Below are 9,034 nucleotides of genomic sequence, written 5' to 3' on the forward strand. Positions count from 1 at the left end.
ACCCCCTCTCTCTCTGCCTGCCTCTCTGCCTACTTGTGATCTCTGTCAAATAAATAAATAAAATTAAAAAAAAAAAAAAAAAGAGAGAAGATGGGGTCAGGACATGGCTTTAGCCTTTCAGTCTTTCTGCTTCCCGGAACAGTGCCGTACGCCCAGACGTCACACTCCGAATGTGGCCAGGCAGGCTGTGAGGAGGATCTGGGTCCTCTCAGGCTCCTGGGGGCCTAGCTCTCGCCCTGCCTGGCTCCGTGACCTCTCCATTTCTTCTTCCTGTGACGACCAAATCATTGTTTTGGTCAGCCACTGTGATTCACTCTGCAGTCGGCAGCCTCAGGCCCTCCTTTTACTGGCTCCTGTTTCTCCCTGTCCTGCCTGTGCAGCTCACCTGAGCCCTGTGCCCCCGAGAGCCAAGCTTGTGTGTTCCATTCCGACGGGAGATTTGCTTTACTGAGTGGCAAGACTGACATGCTGGAACCCGGCCACTGCTTCTAGATGATCAGGGAGTGGAGGTAGACCAGGTAGGAGAGGGACCCGAGAACGGCGAGCCCGCAAAGCCCATTGCCTGGTGGAAACACCTGCGGACCAGGCGGTGGAGGGTTTGCCCTGTGTTCACTCGGATCAGACCTCGGGGGTCGGGGCAGCACTGGACACATGCTCGTCTCTGTGAGATGGAAATAAGGCCTGGGAGGCACAGGAGAAGATGACCTCAGGGACCCTGTGTCCCTCCACGATAGCCACCTCCTGCTGCCCACAGCCCGGCAGAATGTCCCCAGCAGAACCACCTGCTACAAGGCCACGTTGTCCTCTGTTTCTCAAATGTTCGCTACATCTGCCCTCTAGCCGATGGGCTCCCTGAAGGTAGGAACAGTTCCACTCTGTACCATGTGACACTCCTGCGCCCATCGTGCATGTGTGCACACGTGTCTGTGCCATTGGGCATGGGGCTCTGTCTCCTGGTTCGCTTAGCCGTTCTGGCACATCGGCAGGTGAAGAGGTCAGGACATGGAGCCCCACTGGAGGGAAGGTTTCAGAGCAAGGGTCACTGTGCGCTCACCAATCCGCCAAGGTGAGGTCCATCTGATTGCCCTTCCGGCGAGGTGTCAACAGCAGTGTGGCTGGGGTCCCGTGTCCCATCTGATGGGGCTGCGGGGACTCGTGGGCCGACAGGCCTCTAGGGGAGCTTCAGCATCTGCATTCCTCTTTCCACCCTGACCTCTGGGCTTCAGGAATGCTTGGCAGTCTGACAATCCGATTTTCAGTAAATTTTCTTCGTGTGTGTTGACTCCCGATGCAGCCGAAGAAGAGAAATCCACGTTTTGCAGCTTCATTCCTGTTACGGTGTCGTGGCTGTGGGCTTCAGAACCCCCGCTCCCGGCTGAGACATGGTATGCCAGTGGCCAGTGGTGGGAGCTCCCGTAAACCTCACGATGCAGACCTCTCTTCTACTAGCGACTGTTTTGTTCTGAGATGCTGCTTCCCCACCTACCGCGTGGCGGCTGGCGTTTGAGCAGGGCTGTGGGTGAGTGGCGGTAGGACTAGGGAAAACACTGAGCCTTGGGAAAATAAACTACTGACCGTAGAGCCCTTCAGCCACCCTGGTACCTCATGCCTCTGTTCTGCCGATGGTAGTCGTCCCGGGCACCCCAGTTCGGGGCTAGAGCATTCCCACCTGAGAAAGCAAGATACCTCCAGCTCTCATGGAGAGTCAACTGCCAGATCCCAGAGGGGCATCCGCCTTCGATGCCTGGCTTATCCCCCACTGCACAAACAAGGGGGTATCGAGATGGTACGCTGGTGCCAAGTATACAGATGGGCACTTGTACCCACAAACCTGGGCTAGTCCTCATGCTCCACTGGGTACCCCCTTCCTAAAGGAAAGCACCGGCATGCAGGCTTCATGCCATGCGAGCCTTTTCCCGACTTGTACAACCCATTGGACTGGACTTGGGATCAACACAGGAGCCCCCAAAATGCAGCCCAGCCGCAAATGAGGGCTGGTCATATCAGGGAGATCCGTCCCCTGTGGCACTCCTGGGTCCGCCCAGCCTGGATCTCCATATTGGATGGCCACAGCCCATCCCGCCAGAACTCTGTCTGGAGGAGGTGAGTGTGTCGGAGGTGATGGTGAGAAAGCGGCGTCTTGGGACTTACCAAGAGACATGTTTGCATCTGGGACATGGAGCCGCAGCTGCGTTCTCTATGAGGTCTCGGGGACTTGGGAACAGAATGAGTGGTCTTTCCCATCGATTCATTTATTCCTTCCCCATACATCATGTACAGTGGACTCTGAGCAGTGCAGGGGCTAGGTGATGACCCCTCACCCCACCGTGTAGTGGAAAACCCATGCATGACTCTGGACTCCCCCAACCCCAAAATACTGGATAGCCTCCTGATGACCGGAAGCCTTCCCCATAACATAACCGATTGATTAGCTCTTGTTTCGTGTGCTCTTTGTGTTTCATACCGTGTTCTTACAATAAAGTAAGCAAGAAAAAAGAAAACGTTAGTAAAATCATGCGACAGTGAAAATGCATTTACAGTCTCGGACTGTTATTTATTTAAAAAAAAAAAATCTGCAGGTACGTGGATCGACGCAGTTCAAACCTGCCTTGTCCAGGGGTCAGCTAGAATGTGATATACTTTAGTATGGAACGCGTCTCCTTATAATATGGATTTCACCCCACACTCGGGTCCCCACCACCACTACCCATTCCTCCTGCCACTTCCCATACACCATCCCTTTTCTGGGGAAGCCAGCGATGATGGAACTCTGACCTCACAATAACCCCCCTGAACAGCTTGGATAACTTCCTTCCCCTGGGCATAATCCCGCCAGAATCCCATCTCGCTCATCCTCAACTCACAGGTGTGCCTAAATAACATTTCTTGGCTTTGACCTAAAGAGAGGTGCACTGTTGTTCTTTAGGTGAAAATTATACCTACTTTGAAGATTTGGAGGATGCTGTTAAATAAATCTGACTGAATCATTCTCTGACACAGCTATTATTTTTGTAGAGCTGTATTGCATTTCGTAAGAAAGCAGTTATAATAAAAATCTACTCGACTATGTCTATACCGTCATATTGCAAAAGCCGTTTACAGTAATCTCCAAAAAAAAAAAAAAAAAAAAAAAAGATACTCTGTATTGTGAAGACTCATTTCACAAACCTTAAAAGAGCAGAGTTGTTTTTGGATTTTGGTTTTGGGTTTTTTTTTTTTTAAACTTCCCTGTTATTTTCCCCATTATTAGAAGAAAATCAAGCTGTTCTCAGTTCACAGAATAACAGCCTTTCAAGCTGACTACTCCTTTGTGCTCTGTAGGAGCAGAGGACATGAGTAAATACTTATTTGGTTTTGAGAATTTCTAAAGAGTTGGAAATGTAAGAAGATTATCTTTTTTTTTTTTCTCCTTAGACTAAACATTTTAGAAAGTTTCTTTTTGAGTGGCAGCACAATGTACCAGTCAGCTTTATAATGTTATAATGCTGGAATTCTTAACAAACAGATGCGTTCTGGCTATCCATCGCTATGGGCATGACCCGCACTGAATTTGGTGGTTTGTGCAAACACATCGTGTCACCTACATTTCTGTAGGTCAGAAGTCTGAAATGGAGCTCACTGAGCTAAATCATGATGTTGGCAAGGATGTTTTTTGGCTTGGGGGGTTTTTTTGGTGTGGGGGAGGAGGCCCCAGGGAGCATCTGTTTCCATGCACCTTTTCCAGCTTCCGGACGCTGCCTGTATTTCTTGGCTCACGGCCCTTTCCTTCATCTGGAAACCCAACAGTATAACATCTTCAGCTCTTTCTGACTCTGACCTTCTGCCCCCTTGTTCTCCATGGAGAAGGCCCTCGTGCTTATGTTGGGCCACCCAGATAATCCAGGATCATCTCCTTAGATCAGAGTCAGCTGGCTAGAAACCCTTAATTCCGCCTGCAACTTTAATCCCCCTTTGTCTGGTAACATAAAGTGGTCACAGATGCCTGGAAGTAGGACATGGACACCTTTGGTGACATTTTCCTGACTGCCACCAGTACTCAAAACTGGGTGAATGAATGAGTGCTCTGCATTGAATGTTCTTGAATGGAGGTGGACTTCCACAGCCACCTGGTGACCAAGTTCTACACCATTCTTTGTTGAATGAGTGTAGATGCTGCTTGAGGAAAGTGTTCTCCAGAAGTGACTCATGATCTAGGCTTCAGACCACTGCTAGAGTTGCTAGGAACCCCCTTAGAGGCTGTCTAATCTAAAGCTGCACATCCTTGCTTTGGTTCTTGCTGGCAAATCATTTACAATTCTGTAGATTTCATTTTTACACGTGACTGAAGCTATCAAGAGCCTACTAAGTGAGTCATCCACGTTACAGAACTTGGGAATTCAAAGCCCGGAATCAATATTTCACTGCAGGCCTCTGAAGATGATAGAGTCTCCCACACTCCCATAATCGCCACCACTGTCGCCCGGCTCCTACTGTATTCATGCACGTCCTGGGAAGGCCTGGCAAAAGACCACTTGAATTGTTGGCGATTTATAGTCATTGCTGGCTTGGCTTCTCAATTATGAATAACTGTACTGATTTTATCATCAACATTACCAGCTTCGTTTACATTGTTTATTTAACTTTACGGTGATCCTACTGTCTTTAATAGCCTGTAACTTTTCATTAGCTGCACTTTAAGCCATGCTGTGGTTTAAATGTAACGCTTTTTTACCTCTTTTTCTTGAGGTATATATATGTAATATAATACACATACATCTAATATAATATGGATCTACACATACATGTAATATGTACAAATACATATAGCAAATATTTTATATATATATGCACACACATATATGTGAATATATATATCCCAAATTATGCTAATGCAGTGGTTATTGCTAGTGTAGCTTTGGGGAATAAGAAATGGTGGGAAAACTAAGGGTAAGTAGCAGATCGTTTGTCTCGCCTGAGTGAATCAAGATTAAAAATAAATTGGGGACACTGAGGAGTATTTCTAACCAGAGGGGTGAAAGACCTGTACTCTTAGAACTCTTGTGAAAGAAATTGAAGATGACACAAAAGACGGAAAGACATTCCATGCTCACGGATAGGAAGGACAAATATTGATAAATGTCTATATTCCTCAAAGCCTGTACAGGCGATGCACATGTTAATGCATTCCCTACCAAAATACCACCAGCTTTTTTTTTTTCTCACAGAACTAGAACAATTCTAAAATTTGTATGAAATAACAAAGACCCCAAATGTCCAAAGCAATCTTGAAAAAGAAAAGCAAAGCTGGAGGCATCAGGAGTCCAGATTTCAAGTTATACTGCAAAGCTTGACTAATCAAAACAGTATGGTACTGGCACAAAAACAAACACAGAGACCAATGGAACAGAGTAGAAAACCCAGATGTAAACCCACAATTGTATGGTCATTTAGTCTCAGATGAAGGAGGAAAGAATGTACCCGTGGGAAAAAGTGTCTTCAACAAATGGTGTTGGGAAAACTGGACAGCAACATGCAGAAGAATGAAACTGGACCACTTTCTGACACCACATACAATCCCAAAATGGACTAAAGACCTAAATGTGAGTCCTGAAACGGTAACACCCTTGAAGAGAACATAGGCAGTAATCTCTCTGACATTGGTAATCAACAAACCAAAAGGCGGCCTCCTGAACTGGAGAAGATATTTGCAAATGACATATCCTATAAGAGTTAGTAACCGAAGTATGTACAGGACTGATACAACTCAGCATCCACCCCCCGCCAATTTTTTTTAAATTAAAAAATGGGCAGAAGACATGAACTGATGTTTCTCTGAAGAAGACATCCAAATGGCCAGCAGACCCATGAGAAGATGCTGAACACCATGCGTCATCAGGGAGACATAAATAAAACTATGTGAGGTACCATCGCACACCTGTCAGAATGGCTAAAACCAACAACACAAGCAGCAAGCTTTGGCGAGGATGTGGAGAAAGGGGACCCTTCATGCACGGTTGGTGGAAATCCAAGTTGGGGCAGCTTCTCTGGAGAACAGTACAGAGGGTCCTCAAAAAAATAGAAAATTGAACCTACCATATAACTAATTATTCCACTGCTGGGTCTTTACCCCCAAATACGAAAGCTCTTATTCAAAGACATACATGCGTGTTGATGTTTATAGCAGCATTACCTGTAATAGCCAGATTGTGGAAGCAGTCTGGGTGTCCATCGGCTGATGAATGGATAAAGAAGATGGTGTGTGTGTGTGTGTGTGTGAATATGACTCAGCCATAAAAAAAGAAAGAAATCTTGCCATTTGCAACAATGTGGATGGAGCTAGAGAGTGTAATGCTAAGTGAAATCAGTCATCAGAAAATGACAAATACCGTGTGATTTCACTCAGATGTGGAATTTCAGAAACAAGCAAAGGGAAATAGAGAGAAATCAAGAAAAAGATGCTTAACTACAGAGAACACTGATGGTCCCCAGAGGCGAGGGGGTGCGGGATGGGGGAGGGCACCTGTCGTGATGAGCACCGGGTGACGTATGGGAGTGCTGAGTCACGATGTTGTACACCGGAAACCAATATTACACTCTGTGTTAGCTATACTGGAATTTAAAATAAAATTTAAAAATTGGGGATAGTTAGACACGGTTCTCCTGTCGCCCCTCTGCCTTGTAGTACTCATGGGGCTCATTCACAGGGGAAGGCGGTGGGTCAGAGTGGCTCTCATTTCTCCGTCTACCCGGGGGTCAGTTGGTACCCAAGGGCAAACACAGTAGCAGTCATGTACATGTCGTGTGAAGGCTGTGAATGACATTGGCCACTGGCTTGTTATAAAGAGTACTCAAAACAAAATGGACATGGGACACCTGGGTGGCTCAGTGGGTTAAACCTCTGCCTTTGGCTCAGCTGATGGTCTCAGAGTCCTGGGATCGAGCCCCGCATCGGGCTCTCTGCTCAGCAGGGAGCCTGCTTCCCCGTCCCCTCTCTGCCTGCCTCTCTGCCTACTTGTGATCTCTCTCTCTGTCAAATAAATAAATAAAATCTTAAAAAAACAAAATGGACAAAACGTGTGAAGAGGCAGTTCATAGGAAAGGAGATCTGCATTGTCAATGGTCCTAGAAATGATGGTCCGTTTCATGAATAAATGAAATGAAGTCATGGCAATGGAGAAGGACAGCACACCAAGGTACTGTTTTACACCCAAGAGATGGACAAAAATTAAGAAGTGTGATGACACCAACTGTTGGTGTTGAAATGAAGCCACCGGGACGTTCCCGAGTCAATCGTTACAACTGTGTTGACAAGTGGGTTTGCAATGCCTGGTAGATTTGAAGAAGCAGGATCTGGGGAGTGACTGGTGTTTTTTTTGTTGTTGTTGTTGGTTTTTTTTTTTTTTTTTTTTCTTAATGATCTATTCCAGAGGAAATGTTTCTAAGGCCTGGGATAATACAAGAGTGTTTAAAGCAGCATTGCTACTGGTAGCAAAACATGGGAAACAGCTCACCTGTCCATCCCAAAAGGAATGCGTACCTAAGAGATGAAATACTCATCCAGTTTGTGTGCTGCAGCAGGGAAAATGAATGAACGCCAGCCAGGTCGCTAGCACAAGCGTCCTTTTGAGAAAAAAAGATCAAACTCTAAGTAGGCACGTACAGTATGGTCTACTTTGTATACCCTTACAACATGATTACATGCAAACAGAATGGTGGATGCATGTTTGAGAGCGCTGGGGTTTCAATACAAAGGAAGGCACCAAGTCAAGAATCAGAGAAGCCCCTGCCTGGGAGGCAGGTGCACGTGAGGGGACTTCAGTGGGATCCGTAAGATTTTATTTCTTCAGCCGAGCGTTAGCTACCTACCTCTTGGTTTGGTTTCAGAAGGAATGTAAAATAAAACCAGTAATTCCTTTTAGAGTTAAGGATTCTCTGCCTATCAGACAGAGAGTTATGATCATCGTAATTTTTTTTGCAAGGATGGGAGAGTAGTGGGTGGTAGCAGGCACACATCGAATGTTCGAGAAGGTTTCCATCTCATTTATTGCACTTTCTTACTTTTGGGGGGCTTTCTTAGGCTTATATTGGGATTTACTGAATTGATGGTTTTTGGCCGAGAGAGGCGTGGTCCAGGGGAGCAGGGGACATTTCATATCTGAGACTACAAGCCCAAATTATTCGCTATCAGCTCCACTATCTGGGGATGGCTACGTGAGAGAGACTCTGGACGCCAGCTCGGTGATGATGCCTCATTTATGTCTGTTGTCAGAACTCTGTATCTGGCACACCAGTGAGCAAGCTCTTGTTGCATAAGAAACGGGAGATCTGAGTGTGAGTCCTGCCACCCTCACTCGTGGTGTAACTTTAGGGAAGTTTCTGATCCTTTCTAAGTCTTGTCTTCATTTGAAAACATGGGAAAATAATATCCACCTTCTAGGATTACGGCCAAGATTACATAGAAGCATGAAGTAAGGTATGCGGCCTTGTGCCTGCCCACAGTAGATGTGTCCTCTGTCCCCCCGATTCTCGGTGAGGCTGCATGGAGGGTGTTTGCCATCAGGTTTGGGGGAACCCACCCAGTTTTGCTTTGTATTCTGTAGTTAATTCATTCTGAGGTTTTATCTTTACCAGTGACACACCCTAATTTATGTGGGTAAAACCCTACTAGGTAGATTTCATTTGAGTGAAAATGTGTAACGTGAAAATTTTGGAGATGTATTTCCTATTTATTTGATGCCTTCCTCACTGTAATCAGAGTTTACGTTAATACAGTTGTTTAGACAGGACATACGTGATTTGATGCAAATAAAATTGACTTGTATCACAGTTGGATGTAAACAGATACGTCCTTCAGGGTGAAACTAAGTCATCAAGAGCACTCGTTTCTTCAAACACAGGCTGTGTGCTTGGCACAGTGCTATGCGCCGGGTGTTTGTATGACAGGAGAATCATAAAGCAGGCTGCGTCTAAAACAACAAAGAGGAATTAAAAATCAGAGTGATTAAAGGGCTCGCACAAATCAGCCAGAAGAAGCTAAACAGTGCAAAGATGTGGA

Source organism: Mustela nigripes, chromosome 8 (assembly GCF_022355385.1).
Source record: "Mustela nigripes isolate SB6536 chromosome 8, MUSNIG.SB6536, whole genome shotgun sequence".
NCBI classification, from domain to species: Eukaryota; Metazoa; Chordata; class Mammalia; order Carnivora; family Mustelidae; genus Mustela; species Mustela nigripes.